The sequence below is a fragment of the Phyllostomus hastatus genome, unplaced genomic scaffold (assembly GCF_019186645.2).
Source record: "Phyllostomus hastatus isolate PE091 unplaced genomic scaffold, TTU_PhHast_1.1 phas_contig_80, whole genome shotgun sequence".
Lineage (NCBI taxonomy): Eukaryota > Metazoa > Chordata > Mammalia > Chiroptera > Phyllostomidae > Phyllostomus > Phyllostomus hastatus.
The window spans coordinates 18,262,557-18,282,020 of NW_025333960.1; the positions used below are offsets into that span (position 1 = coordinate 18,262,557).

At 36.8% G+C, this 19,464-nt stretch overlaps 1 protein-coding gene across 3 annotated transcripts in view; it reads left to right on the forward strand.

Moving 5' to 3' along the window:
- The window catches only part of GREB1L (GREB1 like retinoic acid receptor coactivator), a 273,756-nt gene that overhangs the window by 109,289 nt on the left and 145,003 nt on the right, over window positions 1–19,464 (forward strand). For 2 of the 3 annotated variants that reach the window (XM_045849981.1, XM_045849984.1), the window contains exon 2: window positions 6,913–7,015. The exons of the other annotated variant lie outside the window; for it this stretch is intronic. The gene's annotated coding sequence lies outside the window, so the exon portion shown is untranslated. The remainder of the gene's footprint in view (window positions 1–6,912; window positions 7,016–19,464) is intronic. 3 annotated transcript variants of the gene reach the window in all.

Below are 19,464 nucleotides of genomic sequence, written 5' to 3' on the forward strand. Positions count from 1 at the left end.
TCCTTCTAGTATCCATTCTCTAATAAAATACTTTAATAATTGGTATTTAACAATATTGCAATTGTTTGTCCAAGTTTTCCATGAAATAGGAGTATCATTTGCAACCACCTTTACCTCAGAACTTTACAGACTAGGTGGCTCTCATTACATAGTTGAATATTCCACAATATGAATGTGAAGAAACAGACCCTTCGAGTGTATCAGAGTCCAATTATCATTACTTAAAACTTGATTAGAAACCATTTTTGAGGGGAAAAGTAGAAGACAAAACCTAGAGGAACTGGGTTTTTCTCTTTGCATTTTAAGCAAAGTGTCATCCCAAGTATTTTTATGAGAACAATATTTCTTATGAAGGTATTGGAATTTTTATGTTTGTTTTTAATGCTCCAAATGATTGATTTTTTAAGGTTTTACAGTCAAAACCTAGTTGATAAACAATGTTTAATTTTTTTTAAAGATCCAGTTTCTCCATAGGGCCAGCCTGAAAGGAACAGGTAAAAGTCAAAGGCCATAGGCACCCAAAAATTGGTGGAAGGTAGATGTGATGCTTATCCTAGGAGCAAGTTGCTATCGTCATGGCAAATGTCCTTTCCCAACTTTCTTGTGCTCTTAAGGGCCTCCTTGGCAATGAGATTAGTAGGTACCATTATTGGTTTGTTTACATTTTCCAAAGGAGGAGATTGAAGCACAAAGTACACAAGTATCTATTCCTAAAATCAGACTGCAAAGTTTTTTTCCCCTTCTTTTTAATGTTTGGTTAATTGTTACAAACAAGTATCCTGTTTAATAATCTTACAGTTTCAATCTCTTCTCTTCTTTTTAATCCAAATAAATGGTTTTCAAACTCTAATGTCATAAAATCATTTGGAATTAGGGTTGCTAAAACTGGCGATTGTTTCTGTGTCATTCAACATAAAGGACTCAGGTTCCTGAGTCCTTCTTTAGAACCAGTGACTCATAAACCTCTGAAAGAGAGAATAAGGAATCGACACAGTAAACATGTTCTTCAGGTAACCCTGATCCATCTTTTGAACTAGACTTTGTGCAAAACACCAATCTCAGTGATTCTAAACTGAAAAGGTGTCTCAGTATCCAGAGTGGTTTTATCAGGAAAAATCAGTAGTAATTGCAACTAGATTTTCTATTTTGTTACATTGGGGTCAAATACAGCAAATGCTGCAGCAGTTGCTGAAACAAATGGGAACACCCCTTCTATTCTTCCTCACTGTGACTCCTGATTTATCATTCAGCACCTTCCACCCTTTCCATCATCACCACCTGACCACCAAAATGACTTTCAGGGCCTGTCTGGGCACCCAAGTAAGCAGGACTGACCCACTTCACCTCACTCGACTATAGATTGTCTCCATCCATAGCTGTGACTGCTGTTTCTCCATGCTTTTTCTCCCTATGATTCCCCTTGGTTTCTTCATTTTTTACCAAAAAATAAAAGAGCACTTTGTCTTCCAATTCATGCCACTGGGCCTCAGACCTAGCTCCATCTGAAGGTTCCCTAAATTTTTCTTCTCAACAAAAAATCTCCCAGGGTAAGTAATAGAATGAAAGGTTATAACAGAATAAATATTTTATTCCTGGATGAAACTTTTGTTATTCTGTGTTAAGTTTTGAATCTATCATACTAGAAAATTTAAAGTTTAAAAAATGCCAATACTGGACTTGCGGCAAGATGGAGGCATACGTAGTCTCACCGTACCTCCACGCACAACCAAGACTGGAACAACAACAATTTAGAGGCAGAATAACACTCAGAACTGACAGAAAGTTTATCTGAATGGAAGTCCGACAGCCAAGAAGTTGAAATAGACCCGTTCATCCAGACTGGTAGGAGGGGCAGAGACAAGCAGCCGGGCTTGGGTCGCAACTCGGAGAACAGGGAGAATTGGGCGCATAAGGCAATTGGGAGTGCGTAAGGCATCTGGGGCACGCAAGATTGCAGCGGGTGGACCCTAAGTACCCAAGTGGCAGCTTGCAGACCCAGTGAGGTGGCGATTGTGGAGCAGGGCAGAGTGCAGAACCAAGGATCCCAGGGAAGGGACTGAGGTCCCACAGAGAACGGAACTACCGCCATTGTTCCCTCTTGACCCTGCCCTCAAATACAATGTCACAATCTAGCGACTGGGGTGCCCAGCCCTGGTGAACACCTAAGGCTCCACTCCTCACCGTAACAGGAGTGACCAGACCCCCCCCCCAAAAAAAGGCTCAAACAGAAAAACAAATCAGTGCCTCAAAACTCATCCTTTTGAGCAACTAAGAGATAGCTAACCTATCAGATGCACAGTTCAAAACACTGGTGATCAGGAAGCTCACAGAATTGGTTGATTTCGGGCGCAAATTAGATGAACAAATGCAGGTTACCATAAAAGAGATGAAGGAAGATGCACGGAAAACCAATAGTGATGGGAAGGAAACTGGGACTCAAAACAATAGAGTGGACCAGAAGGAAGGAAGAAAAAACCAAGCAGGAAAGAATGGAGAAATAAGAATTCAAAAAAACGAGGAGAAGCTTAGGAACCTCCAGGACATCTTTAAACATTCCAACCTCCGAATTATAGGAGTACCAGAAAAGGAAGAGGTAGAGCAACAGATTGAAAATGTATTTGAACAAATAATAAAGGAAAACTTCCCCATTCTGGCAAAGGAAATAGACTTCCAGGAAGTCCAGGAAGCTCAGAGAGTCCCAAAGAAGTTGGACCCAAGAAGAAACACACCAAGGCACATCATAATTACATCAGCCAAGGTAAAAATGAAGGAGAGAATCCTAGAAGCAGCAAGAGATAAGGGGACAGTAACCTACAAAGGAGTTCCCATCAGACTGTCAGCTGATTTCTCCAAAAAGACCTTACAGGCAAGAAGGGGCTGGAAAGAAGTATTCCAAGTCATGAAAGACAAGGACCTATATCCCAGATTACTCTATCCAGCAAAGCTTCATTTAGAATGGAAGGGCAGATAAAGTGCTTCTCAGATAAGGTCAAGTTAAAGGAGTTCATCATCACCAAGCCCTTATTTTATGAAATGTTAAAGGGACTTATCTAAGAAAAGAAGATTAATAAAAAATATGTATAGTAAAAGGACAGCAAACACACAATTATTAACAACCACACCTAAAGCAAAACCAAAAGAAACTAAGCAAACAACTAGAACAGGAACAGAACCACAGAAATGGAGATCACATGGAGGGTTAGCAACAGGGGAGTGGGAGGAGGAGAGAGGGGGAAAAGGTACAGAGAATAAGTAGCATAGATGGTAGGTAGGAAATAGATAGGTGGAGGGTAAGAATAGTATAAGAAATGTAGAAGCTGAAGAACTTATAAGCATGACACATGGATATGAACTAAAGGGGGGAAAGTGGGTGGGAGAGGGTGTACAGGGTGGAGGGGAGTGAAGGGGGAAATGGGACAACTGTAATAGCATAATCAATAAAATATATTTAAAAAGCCAATACTAAAGTCAAAATTTATTTAATTATGTAGAATCATGTAAGGATGAGATAGAAATTCCAGTTTCTTTTAGTTTGATTTATATAATAGACCAGAAATAATTTAAAAATTGTTTTTCAAATCAACCCTGGTTGGGTGGCTTAGTTGGTTGAAGTGTCATCCCATACACCAAAGTGTTGCAGATTCCATACCTAGTCCAAGAGTGTATGGGAGGAAACCATCAATGTTTCTCACATCGATGATTTTCTCTCTCTGTCTCTCTCCCCGCCTCCTCTGTCTCAAATCAATAAAAAACATATCTTTGGGTGAGGATTTTAAAAAATTGTTTTCAGCCAATTCTCTTTGGATGTCATTCTGACCTCAGAAATCTCTATTTAGGGATTTTTACAATTTGTATAAGTGAACTCATGTTTAACCAACCTAATAATCCTTAGTTCTCTCTTGAGTTTTAAATAAAATTAGGATTATAGTTTGACCATTTCAAATATTCTTATCTAGAGAACATAGTGTAACTTAGCTTGAAGAACACAACATACAGGATTTAAAGCATGTAGGTTTGAACCTCAGCACTGCAAATTTTGTCAGTCAAGTCACTCAATCTTCTGGAGTCTGTATTCTCATCTAATGAATACAGTATGTATCTCAGAATGTTATTGTGAGGATTAAATGAAGTGTATCAAAACTCCCAGTATAGCTGTAAGGTGTTATTTAGAAAATTTTGTTTAATTTAAATGCTGGCTGTATGTAATGACAGTTAGGAAAAGTTTCTCAACCTTAGAGGAATATAATATTTTTTATGTCTGTTATTTTTATAAGTTTTTCTTTGACTGACCTAAAATGATCACATTCCTATAAAGAACTAGACCCTAAGACATTATAATTGTCTAATTTTTATTCTCATTGACTTATTGCACAAGAGAAAAAAACACTAGTTGTGGAGTCAGAAATGCATTTGAGTAGTTGGCTACTTTGAGTGTAGTAATCTTATAAAGAGTAACTGAGATAATTTGCATGAAAGAACTCTATAAAGTATAAAGGTATTATTTTTCCTGTGGTTAAGAATTTGTATAAAGAAGACTATAAGATTTATTGTGTGCCTAATATATGCCATTACCTTCTCATTAACTCTATAATGCAGGAGATATTATTCCCATTTTAGAGATAACCATCCTCAGGCCACGTGATTATGAAGTAGTAGAGCAAGATTTGATTCAGAGTCAAAACACTGCCTGTTTTCATTGGAGCAGCAAAAGCCAGGCCATTCTTGGTCCAGCCTCTGGGCTGTCAAAGAGAGAGGGAGGAGCAGATGAGACAATGAAAGGAGACACTCCGCAAACGCACTCAGCAAATAAGGAGCTATTTGAAAAAACACTGCTACTTGACTTGATAGGGCATATTTCTGCCACTTTCTGTGTGACAAAACTGAAAAGGCCAGAGAGGCCACAGCACTGAGGAGGGTTTCTTCAGTTGAGAGTTTTTTTTGGGTGGTGGTTGGGGGCAGGGAGAGGGGTGTTGCTCTTCTGCAACCAACTTGAAATGTCGCTCAGCCACATGTCCCTTTATCTCCATATTTACTTTTTCCTCTGTCAAACAAGGAAGACCGACATATTTTTTAAGTAAATATGTTAAAAATTTTAAACCTTATCATAATTTTATTATTATATCATTTTAAACCTAGAGGAATGGTAAAGCTAAAAAGTTTTTCAGAGTTCAGACTAATTGAGCTTTTCCAGTGTTTTTCCACTTGCGCACAAATGAAGTCAAAGTTATCACCTGGCTTGAAGGCCCTAGGTGAAATCAGCCCCATGATGGCCCTGTTAGGATTTGATAAAACAATATATGGGAGCTAAAGTACTTCTGTTCTTGGTGAGGGGTGATTATTATCATCAACAAAACTGAGGAGGCATGAAGAGAAATTAGTCTTCAAAATTAGTAATTACAGAGAAAAGTTCTTATTGTTATACAATACCTCAGTTTTGGCTTTAGGCTTTTAGGACCATTTAAATTATTAAAACCATTTTTGTTTATTTGCTTATCTACTCCTGATAAGGGGGTCTCAAATACATTTGTAAAATTTTACAATGATTGATGGTGTGTACACTTGGAAATGTTAAGTGGAAGGTCATATGATCAAGTATTACACATGTTAGTGCCCATGTCTTCTTATAGGACCTTCAATAAGTAATTATTTATATTTTATATCAGCATTATTTGGCTTAGCAATATGGATACTTTAGTGAATAAAATTGGTAAACAATATTGGAAGTTACTAAATTTGTTGAACATAATTCCCTAACCTCACTGCCCCTCAAAAAGAAAACAAAATCAAGAAAACAATAAATGTCAGTCTTCTCCTCATGAAAATAAATGTTTTCCTTACATATTTTCAAATGTAAGCATCTAACTTGTATATGAGTTTAAGCTTTGCAAGAAAAGCAAAACAGGCATGTGAACTGATAGAAATTGTACCAAAACCTAATGCTTTGCTTTTTTTCATTTTGGCAATTCATACCCAAAAGTGTTACTTATTTTTTTTGTAAATGATGCAACATTATGGAAGAAAAATCACTTACAGTTGGAGAGATCTGAGTTTTTCTGTTTGGTATTTAAAATAGCACTCATGCCCAGAGTGGTAAAATTGAAATGATGTATGTAACAAATTTTAAAGTCATTACAGGCCTTTAAAATGTCAAGAAGATTAAAAGGGAAAAGACTGGTTCATGAATTTTGGTCATGAACACATTGTATTCAAGAACCATTTTTAAGTCCCTGTTCTCCTAGGCCTCACTTCTTCAAAAACAACTTAGGTGGATTTTTTTAAAAATAATTATACTGAAGTACCTGAGGATCTAATGAAGATAATTCCTTAATGTGTCAAAATAAGTTCCTTGTATCTTATTTGAATCTTTTGTTGCCTTCAACTAATCTGCTTTAGGATTCTGAAATCCAGGCATTTTACAATGCAGACGCTAGCAATGGCATTCATTTGGAATGCTGCCTTTTGTTTACTAGCTTTGCCAGACCTTCATGGCTTCTCTTGGTCATCTGGTGTCTTCGCTAATGTGATTGGTACTCCTAGGCTCTGCAGGTAGCCATGAGCCTTTATAAGTGGATTTACAATGGGACTCACCACCCTGGCTCTAGTGAAGGGAGTCACAGGGATTTTGTTTTGGGGTTTTTGTTTTCAGTCTGTCTTCCAAAAGAGTGAAGGAAAATTGTTGCCTTGGTTTGCTAATTCTCCTTGTTTTCCATTTACTTAATTTTTACAAGTGATTTACTAACTGTGGTGCAAAAAAATACAAATATTTTTGTTTAGGAGTCAGAATGTTTCATCTGCCAGCTTTTTACACCAATCACTAGAATTGTTTATTATTAAACCTGGAAAGAACAAAGTAGAATTTCTGTTTAAACTTAACCGATTGGCATTTCACCTTCATCTGTTTTTGCCTTTCAGGAGATTTTTTACCAATTTGGTTGTTTTAAAACAAAGGAAGTTTATAACTGGGAGCCTTAGATACTAGTACCAGCCCTGCTACTTCATACTTCTGTAATCTTGAGTAAGTTGCTTACATTCTTTGATTGCTCATCTAAAATAAAAAGGAAAGTGTTACCAAGGTACATATGAGATACAAGGTGATGTTTCATATTCTTCCAGCTTTCTGCTCTTTTTACTCCTAAAGTAAACTGTGATGCCCTTTCACTTGCTTTTTGGGTAAACCTTCTGTGGAAAAACAGACTTGCATCTGATAAAATGCTTTAACCAGCAGTCAAAGCCATAATTAAATATAAAAGTATCCATATCATCATTTTTGAAGTGATATATGCTTTGTAGATTAACTCAGTTTTATAGAGAGAGGATTTATTTGCTCATTTTCCAGTAATGACATGGAGCCCATGTTTTAATTGCTCATTATGAGGCAGTAGTTCTCAGGTGTAGGTTAAAGGCCTTCCAGAGGTCATAGACACTTTGGATTTTAGAGTGATAAGGGACATCAGCAATCATCATGTCCAATCACTTGAGTTTTGCTAACAGGGACTCAGAAGGCCAAGAAATGCTTAGTAGCTCATCTATGGTCACAGAATCCATAAAGCTGCCAGTAAGGCCCAAACTCCAAATACACAATGGCATGTACAACGGTGGTGCCGCCCTAATTTCCTATTAATGAAAAACAGAGAATGAAAGGTTAAGAGGAGGTAATGTTTATTCCAAGTCTGAAAGCTTAAAAAATCACCACTTAATAGAATTAGATAGTTGGTTAATTTCTACATTTTAGCTTCCAGATTAAAATCAGTCCAATCCCACAAATGTTTAATGGGGACATACAGTACGTGGACATTAAACTGAAATGATGCTTCTGCAAAACTGTGCAGTAACAGCTTCTGCCCCTCAGACTTACAGTTTAACCTGGAGATAGAACAAGTGTACAAATAGTGCCGTGCAGGTTGCTGGGAATAAAAATGATTTCAAAAACAGGTTTTCAAAATCTCAAAGGACTTTTTGAGGATTTCAAAGTCCAAAGGCAGAGGGACTTAAGCAGATCCTGGTAGGTCAAGTGTTCATTAGCAGGTCAAAGGTAAATTCAGGATGCTTTGGGGACTCACAGGTAAGGCTTTAAATCAGACTGGGAGAAAAGAACTAGTAAAATAAAATTTTGGCAAGTTTTCCTATTTTTGAGTTAATGATTGCTACTGTGGAAAATCTCTCAACCACACAGACTGATATCACTATAAATTTGTTGACCCAAACCCTAAATATAACTTAATTGTATCTTCGACTGCCCTTGGCTGATTCTCTTTCCTTTTCCTCTGATTGGTTATTCCAAATCTTTATTCTCTTCAGGCCTGTACCCACTGCCCTTTTCTCAGCAGGTTGCTCCTCTCTTTTCCAGAAACCCCTGAAGAGTCTCCGTAGTTGCCTTGATTTCAGCTAATGATGCCAAGCGCTTTTATCTCCAACCCTGCTTCCCCCTCAATTTCAGATTCATCTATGAGATTACCGCTGGATGTGTCCATTTGGATATGTCACAGCCGTCTCAAAATCAACATATCTAAGACTTGAATGCATCACCTTTCATTCAAAACCTCATCTTCCTTCTCAGAGTGCCCTTAATCTGAGAAAGTGCCACCATCCACCTCAACTTGCATTTTAGAAAAACTGTCTGGCTGGAACATGCTAAATGTAGTAAGAATGTCCAGTTAGGAAGCTGGAATAATCCAAATCGCTGTACTTGTAGTCATACTACTTAACATATTGTATGCAATTGCATGAGACATAACATAGTGATTAAGCAAGTGATTAAAAACATGCTTTGAAGTAAGATGGTTCTGTGTCTGATTCCTGGCACCACCACTTATCAGCTAGCTATCCATATGACCTTGAGCAAATTATTAAACTTCTTTTTTTCTTTGTCCCAGAGGCTATTTATACTATCCTCATTTTTTGGATGCTTTTTTCTTCTTGTAGTTCTCCATGGTTGTTTTTTGTTAGCTTATATTCCAAATCATTGATTGTATTCTTGGCTTCCTCAACTCTATTGTATTTTCTCTGTAAATTGTTCTTTATTTCAATTAGTGTATCCTTTATTTCTGACTGGGTCTTTTTTATGCTGCCTAGGTCCTCACTAAATTACTTGAGCATCCTTATAAACAATGTTTTGAACTCTGCATCTGATAGATTGCTTAATTCCATTTCATTTAGCCCTTTTTCTAGAGTTTTGATCTTTTCCTTCAGGCCATTTCATTGTCTCTTCATTTGGGCAGCCTCCCTGTGTTTGTTTCTATGTATTAGGTAGAGCTGCTTTGACTCTGTGCCTTGGTAGTGTGGCCTAATGCAGTAGGTGTCCTGTAGGGTCTAGTGGCACAGCCTCCACTATCCCCCATTGTGGGTACTAGAGGTGTACCCTTCATGTGCGTTTAGTATACACTCCTCTTCTACTTGAGACTTGGTTTCTGTTGGCAGATCAATGTGAGGAATTTACCCAGGCTAGTCAGCTACAAGGACTGGCTGTGACCACTGACCACCAACCTCCATGGAGGATCAGCTCTGCAGTGGCCAGGTGATGGTGTTCTGACATGGCCTGTAGCTGTCCACTGGGTGTGCGGTCCCTTGGGTTTCCCATGTGTTGCAGGCCAAAGTCAGCCCCCACCTTTGTTTTGCCTGGGGCACCATGCCTGAGCTGTAAAGCAATCTGAGATGGCTGCTACTTGTGCTGAGCTTGGAGATTCCTAGGTCTAGCCAAGCTGTGAATTTAATCTGGCTGCCTCAATGGCTCACTGAAGCCAGCTGTTGCTTGTTTGATAGGATTTAGGAGCCAAGACCAGCCATTCTTATGGAAAGCAGTTTGCTTGAGCCATAAATTGGGTGGGGCAGAGCCTCTGTGGGTCTCCAAGGTGGGTCAAACAGTGTTAGCCAAGTTGTTGCAATATCAAATATGACATCAGTTTACCGGCTCTATCAGGGGAGAGTTTAGCAAAGGGACAGTGGTCTGTTCTTCTTGATGCCAAACACTTCAGTTTTTCCTTGTGTACCACTGGTGCCTTTCAAGCTACCACCCTAGTGCTGGGAGGGAAATTATTAAACTTCTTAAAACTGGATTACCTCACCTGAAATATCGGGATAATAATAATACTTATAGGGTGTTCTGAGGATTAAAAGAGATACCACATATGAAACTTTCAGCACTGGTATCCCTAACTAAGATCTTTTAGGACAAAGACCATTTCTATCTTGTTCACCACTGTATCTGCAGGACCTAGCACAGAAGAGGCACTCAATAAATATTTGTTGAATGAATGAATGCTTGAGGTAGTGGCATGCTTAAATTGAAGTACTAACAGTAGGGGGAGAGAAAAGCAATGCACAATAGAGACCTAGGCTTCATCGTGAATCACCTGCCTATGTCATTAGACACCAGTTGCTAATGATCCATTTCCAGCCTGCCACTAGAGGAATCTATTCAAAGCTGAAATGGGAACATGTCATTCCTTTGCTTAATACCTTTTTGTGTGGTTACTTTTTATCTACAGGATCCAGTCTGAACTCCTCACACTTGGGCCTACATTTTCATCTTCCTTTCCTACCACTCCCTCCTTCTCTAGAGGTAGTCTAGTAATGCCAGATTGGTCTTGTCTTCTGAACATCCTGTGCTATTTCAGAGAGGTGCTTGCTTATTTTTCAACACCCTTCTGTCCTGTACCAGTTAGGATTACATTTGTCTGCAAATGACAGGAAACACCAAATAGCAACTTGGAAGTTTATTTCTTCCCCACATAAACAAAGTTTGGAGGCAGATTTCTAAGGCTGATAAAGCATCTCTGCTATCATCGGGGATCCTGCCATGTAGTTCTGCCATCCGTGTGTGGCTTCCATCCTTTCCCTCGCTCCCTTCTTACCCCTTCTAGGACCTTATTCAATTAATTATCTCTACTCCTCTGTACCATCCCTTTGCTTTGAGGGAAGAACCTTATCCTATAAGCATCCCTCCTTCTAATTAATTACTCTTTTTCCTACAGCTACCAACTTTTTACCACCTTAGTTCGCCACACTTCTTGAAAGAGTAATTGGTACATGCCACGACACATTTTCATTCTTCATCCTATTTGACCTCTCTTACCTGTTGAAAATGTTGACCACCTCCCATTCCTTCAAACTCTGTTGTCTCTTCACTTTCACAAGCCTGTCGGTTTCTGATTTCCTTCCTCCTTCTACTGCTCCTTCTCCATCTGCTTTGCTGGGTTTTCCTCTTCCTTTGCTTGACTCTCCAGTGACAGTGTTTCTCAGGCTTCCCTGCTTGATCAACCCTCTATTCCACATCCTTTCTCTACAGAGGCAATTCCTAGGTAACCTCACCACTATAATATCAATGATCTGTGTGGCAGCCATCTGCCTTCAGGGCCTGTTTGTTCGGTCCTTCCTCCTGAGCTGGAGTCCTCCATTTCTAAATACTTACTGAAAGGGCTTCTCTTTGTTCCTTTCACCCACGATGATGTGCAATCCCATTACCTCTTCCTAGACTCTTGCAGAAAGCTTTGATCTGGTATCTAATTCAATTTTCATAGTATCCTCAGAGTTACCTTGCATTTTTTAAAAATCTGATTATGTTAATTCATTTTTTAAAAAAACTTCCATTGGCTTTCTCTGGCTTTTAGGATTAAATTTAAATTTTTTATTTGACATATCAGATCCCTTACAGACTGGCCCCAATCTACTTTTCTATTCTTTTGCAACTCAGTCTCCCACCCCCAACAGCGAGCTCACTATTTCTAAGATACATTATGCCTTTAACATTCTGTTCTGTTGGTATGTGGTCCTCCTAATTCTGTTTGATATATCCATTAAAGCTATCCAAATGTCTTCTGTTGTCTGACATTTTCTTTATTTCTCCTAACAGAATCACTACATTCTCTGTATTTTTATAGTACTTTGTTCCTACTGCTAGTGAATATTTACACATTCGTAGATTTGTCTTCACCTCTAGATTGGGATCTCTTTGAGATTTAGGACTGCCTTTATCATCCTTCCTAGCACATTTCACATTATTTTCTAAGTGAATCAATGAAAATAATGAAATCAGGAAATAGAGATAGCTTTTACTATAAGAGTAATGAGTTTTATAATGGACATATTTTTGGACATGTTGAGTTGACTTATTGAAGTCAAGAAGACAGCAGCAACTCGGAAAAGACTTTATAGCCAACCATATAGATGTCAGGGTCATCAGCAAAGATAATAATAAACAACTGATTGGATCCCGTGTGTTTCAGGCAATGATTAAAGAAGGTAGAACATCTGTAGAATGTGGGGGAAGGGTTTGTAGTGAGAATTTGGGGTGTGGAGGGGGAAAATTCATTAATATCCTTGTTGGGAAAAGATCATATTTGCTTTTTTTGTTGTTGTTGTTCAGGGTCCTCTCCCCTCTACCAGAAGTGTGTAGCTCTTCCACTAATTTAAAGTCCAAACTTTAGAAAAAGAATGGCTGAAAAGATGTTATTTCTATTTCTTCTAGGATTAGAAGCTACTAAATAAAAACTTCATCCCAGGCTTCTGCTGACTACTTCAGATTCACCTTGTCCATTCTCCTTCTCCAATCTTCTCCTTATTTGGTGTGTGTGTGTGTGGGGTGTGTGTGTGTGTGTGTGTGTGTGTGTGTGTGTGTTATGCCCTTTGCAAAAGCTAGGGTGGGTAGGGTAGGGTGTAAATATCTATTTTGTTCCCCTTACAAAATGATCAGTAAACTGAAAAATCTTTAGAATCTTTTTTCTTTTATTTTTATTATTGACAGTATTACAGATGTCCTCATTTTCCCTACCTTTGCCCATCTCCACCTAGCCCTCACCCCTTCCCTTCTCTCTGGCCGTCACCACACTGTAGTCTGTTTCCATGGGTTATGCATGTTTGTTCTTTGGCTAATTCCCCTCCCTTCTGACAGCTGTCAGTCTCTTCCATTTATCCATGCCTCTGTTTCTATTTTTTTTGCAAAATCCCTTTTTTAAATTGAAAAAAAAAGTATTTTGGAATTGTGTTTATTTAGATAGATTTGTTTTTCTTACCTCTTTCCCTTTCCATTCCACTTCTTTATTTTCTTAGTGCCTCTGGAAACTATAACACTGGTTTATGTAGATTATTTAAACAGGTAAAGTGAGTTTTGTGTTTTGATGCAACTGCTTGACATTTAAAAACTTGATAAACATGATTATATGAAAATCAGAACTGCATGGAAAAATAACTAACACCATAAGCAAAGCCAAAAGGTAAAATGGCAAATGGAAAAATGTTGCAACTCATATCATACACAAAGGAAAAAATTCCTTAATACATAAAGAGCTTCTACAAGTTAAGTATAAAACCAACAACCACATAGAAAAATGGATGAAGACTAGACATTTCAGGGAATAAAATTCAAGGACTTGTTTTAAAGATTTTATGTATTTATTTTTAGAGAGAGGGGAAGAGATGGAGAAAGGGAAAGAAAAATCGATGTGTGAAAGAAACATTGATTGGGTTGCCTCTCCTATGCACCCCAGCTGGAGACTGGCCTGCAAACCAGGCAATTGCTCTGATCGGTAATTAAACCAGCAACCTTCTGTTTTGTGGGATGATGCTCAACCAGCTGAGCTTACCAATCAGGGCTGAAATTCAAGAACTTTTAAACATTTGAAAAGATACTGTTTCATTCATAATGAGAAAAATACAGATCAAAACTACATTGAGATATCATTTTTCATCTGTCAGATTAATCAAGATTCAAAAGTAGATAATATTCTATATTGTTGAAGGTGTGGGGTTACATAAGTTGCCCATGTAAATTGGTGTAAATTGGTTCAAACCTTAGTTCAATTCTCACCTAGTGCCTCATAACCAGAATTCCCTCCAATCCAGTTTTCTGTGCTCTTGGCATTTTACCATTTGATGTAGACCTTAGAGAAGCTAAATTGTAACTTAAAATGTTTCTAATGTGTGCTTGAAATGAAGACTGCTTTGTGTCTGCTAAAAAAAAAAAAGTGCAGTTTGGTAATATCTAACAAAATTAAGCCTGCATATATCCTTTGACCCAGCAATTTCATTTTTTAGACATTTAACTGACAAGTGCTAAATTAGTGTGTATTAATCAGTGCAGAGTTGATTATTACAGTATCTTGAGTAATAACAAACATTGGAAATTAATTTTGTGACACTAAGGGACTAGTTTAAAATAATCATGCTATATACATGCCAGGGAATTTTCTGAAACTACAAAAGAGAATAAGGATTTTTATGTGTTTATATAGAGCGCTCTCCAAAATATTTTTTAAACTTAAAATAGGGATGTCCAAAAGAGTGAATGTGTTTGCCTTTACTCATATATGTATTCAAAAAACCTTACGTGTGTGTTTATGTGTGTGTATATATACACACATATGTATTTATATATGTATATATACACATACGTGTCCCGTGTGTGTGTATGTGTTTAAAACCAATAAAAGTGGTTTCCTGCAACAGGAGACTGTGCAACAAGAATTGAAGAAACACTTTCTACTACATATTCTTTTCTAGTGCTAGATTTTTAATCAGATGAATATGTTATCTAAAAAATAAAAGGATTTTTTAAATCTTTAAAATAAAAATATTCTAAGTATCCACAGAAGCAAAGTTTCCACGCTGATTCAATATTGGTAGGTTTTACCTTGAAAATATATGTGATATCATAATATCTTACATGCCAGCTGTACACTTAGAACTGTGCTAGGTGTTGTGCGGGTTAAAATAATAAAAATAAATGAGAGCAAAGTAAGAAATGGATTAGGACTGGCTAAAAAGTTAAGTGAAGAGTGGACAGACCACTTGAACAAAGGCACTTAGATGGATGTAGGCTTATTTGTAGTGAACCAGCAATAAAATCAAATTGATAAGATTAGGCTCTGTATTGGAATATGATGGGCAATAAGTTTGAATAGACACAGAAAGATAATTAATGAAAGTTTTCAAACACTAGTTGTGAAATTTGTGTTTCATCTTAAGAGTTATCAGTTTGGACTACTTCCTATATTGTTATTGAAAAATTTTTCAAAGTTCTACATAAGCAAGCTATTATAAATAAGTTTAAAAATTCCCTGGCTTATGATAGTAAAAATTATATCTGCAGGCATATTAAAAGCAAGCTGTATTTATTTGTAGTCTTTGCTATGTGCACCTGCATAAACTATTTATTACTGTACATTTATCTACAATAAACCTACAATGTGGAAAGGTAATATGCTACTTGTCAGATGAGAAGTTTATGTTTCACAACTACCAAATATTCAAAGTCAATAAAGATAATAATAATGATGATGATGATAATAAAAGAATATAGAGCTTAATTGAGTTTGCAATATATGTAAAATTTTATTGTAGAAAATTAAAAATAAAAATAAGTTGCCCTGGCTGGTGTGGCTCAGTGGACTGAATGCTGGCCTACGAACCAAAGGGTCACCAGTCAGGGCACATGACTGGGTTGCAGGCCAGATCCCCAGTAGGGGGCGAATGAGAGGCAACCTCACATTGATGTTTCTTTCCCTCCTCTGTTTCTTCCTCCCTTTGCCTCTCACTAAAAATAAATAAATGAAAATCTTTAAAAAAGAAAAAAAATTAATATAAACACATTCTATAATCACATCACCCATTGCTTTTGTGATTTATATCACACTGTTAGGATTTATCTCTCTGTCTTTTCAGGTTTCTTATGTGATTTTTCTGTATAAAAATGGGACCAATTTGTTTTTTTAATTGAGTTTTAAATGACATATAACATTATATTAGTTTCAGGTGTACAACCTAAGCATTTCATATTTATTATTTGCAAAATGGTTACCACAATAAATCTAGGTAACATTCATCACCATACATAGTTATAAAATTTGTTTTTTCTTATGATGAGGACTTTACTCTCTTAGAAACTTTCAAATATACAATACAGTATTATTATCTATAGTCATCATGCTGCATAGTCACCATGTTACATATTGTTTTATGTAAAAAAACAAATAAACTATAAAGTTTTATAACACATTTTACATTTTATGTATTATGTATATATTCTATGTCAAAAATATACTTCTTAGAGCTTTATAATATTCCATTGTGGATGAATTTGTGAAGGATAAGTGGGAACATGTATGTGAGGTACATGGTAGGTACTGATTAAATGGTAGTGGTTATTAATGTTACTATAATGTGCTTAATTCTTTTCCTATTTATGGGATATTAGGTTGCTCCCAGAGGTGGAAGAATTAATGTTTTACTTTATTTTAATCATAATAGTCATTAACTTTTTTACTAGCTTGAAACCTTTTTCTTAGCTGCTCATTTTTTCTTTTTATTTGTTTTACATGTTAAATATACAGAAGTTTTATGTTTTCACCAATCAAATCTGTCAGTCCATTCTTTATGATTTCTAGGATCAGAAAGCTAATTTCTCACTATGATACTGTAATAAATCTTGATACATAGATAAATATCAGTATAATAAATGTTTAATTCTTCTTCCTCTTAGTTTTTACGTGATTTGATGTGGGTGGGCTTGTAAATGTATTTAAGTATAGATATTTAATATTTTTCTCTCTGGAGTTTAATATTAGTGTTTAATATAAGTTTTAATTAGCTGTTACTTTTTAAATTGTTGACCACTATTTCAATATCATTAAATGAATAATTTCTTCTCTTTAGTTTTTAATGCCTCGATTATCATATATTAATTCTTATAGATAATATAAAGTGTTTTTGTCTTGTCACCAAGGAACTTCTCATTCTTGTGCTAGCCTACATTTTAAATTATAAAATTATTCAGACAATATTTTTGAGTGCCTAGTGGGTAGGAGGATGTCACAATAGGTTCTATGATTTCATAATAGGCAAAACAGAAAAACATAGTCCCTACCTTCATATAGCTTAGAATTTAATAGGAAAGACAAACATTAATAAATTGATGATACAAATTATATAGCTGAAAAGTGAGTGAATTGTAAGGAAGGAGATGAATAAGGTTCTATGAGAGCTTTTAGCAAAGGGATGAGGGAATTAGGGAAGCAGTGCTTGAGTTGAGATGTAAAGAATGAAGGGGATGTGGAGAAAGGAAAGCCCCTTTGCATTGTTGGTAGGAATGCAAATTGGTGTAGCCACTGTGGAAGACAGTATGGAGGTACCTCAAAAAATTAAAAATTGGACTGCCATATGACTCAGTGATTCCATATTCAAATAAACCCAAAACACTAATTTGAGAGAAAATAAGCACCCCTATGTCCATTGCAGTGTTACAATAACCAAGATTTGAAAGCAGCCCAAGTGTCCATCAGTAGATGAGTGGATAAAACAACTATGGGACATTTACACAATGGAATTGGCTGTAAAAAAGAAAGTTTTACCCTTTGCAACAGCATGGATGGACCTGGAGAACATTATGTTTATTTTTTTTAAAAGATTTTATTTTTATTTATTTTTAGAGAGAGAAGGGAGGGAGAAAGAGAGAGAGAGAAACATCAATGTGTGGTTGCTGGGGGCCATGGCCTGCAACCCAGGCATGTACCCTGACTGGGAATTGAACCTGCGACACTTTGGTTCGCAGCCTGTGCTCAATCCACTGAGCTACGCCAGCCAGGGCACATTATGTTTATTAATAAGCCAATCAGAGAAAGACCAATACCATATGATTTCACTCATATGTGGAATCTAATGAACAAACTGGACCAACAAGCAAAATAGAGACAGATTCATAGATAGGGAGCAGGCTGATAGTTTGGGAGGGCTAGGGGTTAAAGGATGGAGGGGTGGAGAAGAAAAGAAAAAGGACTCATGGACACGGACAACATAGAGATTGCTGGGGGAGGAATTGGTGGAGGTGGAGAACAGTAAATAAGGGGGGTAAGTGGTAATGGAAAAAATACAATAAAAAAGGATTTTAAAAAGGATGAAGGAGTTTAATTAGCTAAAATTAAAAGATAGGATGGATGGTATTACAGGCAGAGGGAACATAAGTATTTAAAGGTTGATCAATATTGCTGGAGCATAGTGTTTAGGAAGAAAACAGTGCAAGCTAAGTCTGGAGACATAGGCAGGGATACTTACAATATTGATTTTTATCCTCAGAGCAATATAAAATCACAAAGGGCTTTAGCAAAGAGGTGACATGACTATATTTGCACTGTAATGCAGAGAAGTGATTGAAGGGTGCCAGAGAGGAGGCAAGGAAAACAATTAGGCAAGTTGGTGCTGGCTCCTAGCAGGAGGCCTCAGTTCCTACCCATAAGGACCCCATAAAGCTGCTTTGAGTGTCCTTACGGCATGATGATTGCCTTCTCTTAGAGCAAGTGATCCAAGAAGCCAAGGCAGAAACTGCAACATTTCTTATGACCATGGGAATCACACACTGTCACTTGTTCAATATTTTATTGATCACACAAGTCAGACCTGACTCTACGTGGGAGGGGATTACAAAGGAGGAGAAAATCATTGGGGCCACCTCGGAAAATGGCCACCACAGACAAAACCCTGTGAACACCAACATTTCTTTGCTGGACATGGTATTATAGGAGTGCAGAGGAAATTGAGAAGCAACAGAGGGAAGAAGGAAAACGAGAAAACTGGTGAAGTAAAGTTTCAAGAAATCTACCAAGAGAATGTCTTAGATAAGAGTTGAAATATGTTCACTGAATATAGTAACATGATTGCCACATGGCCAAAAGCTCTTTCTTTGTAACATGATTGAACATTTATTTTGATTCACCTCCTCTTATAATCTTTTATGAAAAGTTTTCTTCCATCTTTTCTTTGATCTTTCTTATGAATTTATGGATGTTTTAATAATGTTCCCCCCAAAATTCTACTGATATTTTGATTGGAACTGTGTTATTATTTTTTTTCAGAAAGATATTTTTACAGTGATTAGGCTTCTCTTTAAGGAACCCAGCATATTTTTTTGAGTGTGTAAGTTTTCATTTAGATCACCTACATAAAGTTTGACAATTTAGAAAACGATGTCATCACGTGTATGTCATTAAGAATGATTCCTGGGTATGTTTTTGTTGTTGCTATTGTGAATGGTATCTCTTCCCCATCCCCATTACCATCATAGTACTTTCAATCTAGAAACATATTACCTTTTATCTCCCATTTTATGGGTAGGAAACAGGCCCAGATGAAGAGTATACACAGAGTAGAAGAGTTAGTAACTACAAACCTTGCACATTCAAATAGAAAATCAAGTTGCTTACCCTGTCAGACCTTGTTAAACTTAATACTGTCTTAAGTATCACTTTTTTTGTATTGGATTTCAAAGTAGTAATATACATTTTATAGCACATCTTCAATTTTTAGCATTGTCATTTTAAATATAGGGTTATGATTTGAGGAACTGCTTCTTATCTCCATTCAGTTCTCTCAAGACCTAATTCCTACCAGACAGGAACTATTTCTTTTTTGAGGTCTAAATAGACCTAATAACCTATTGCACTGAATAAATATTTAATGCAGATTGAATATTTCCTCTGGTGA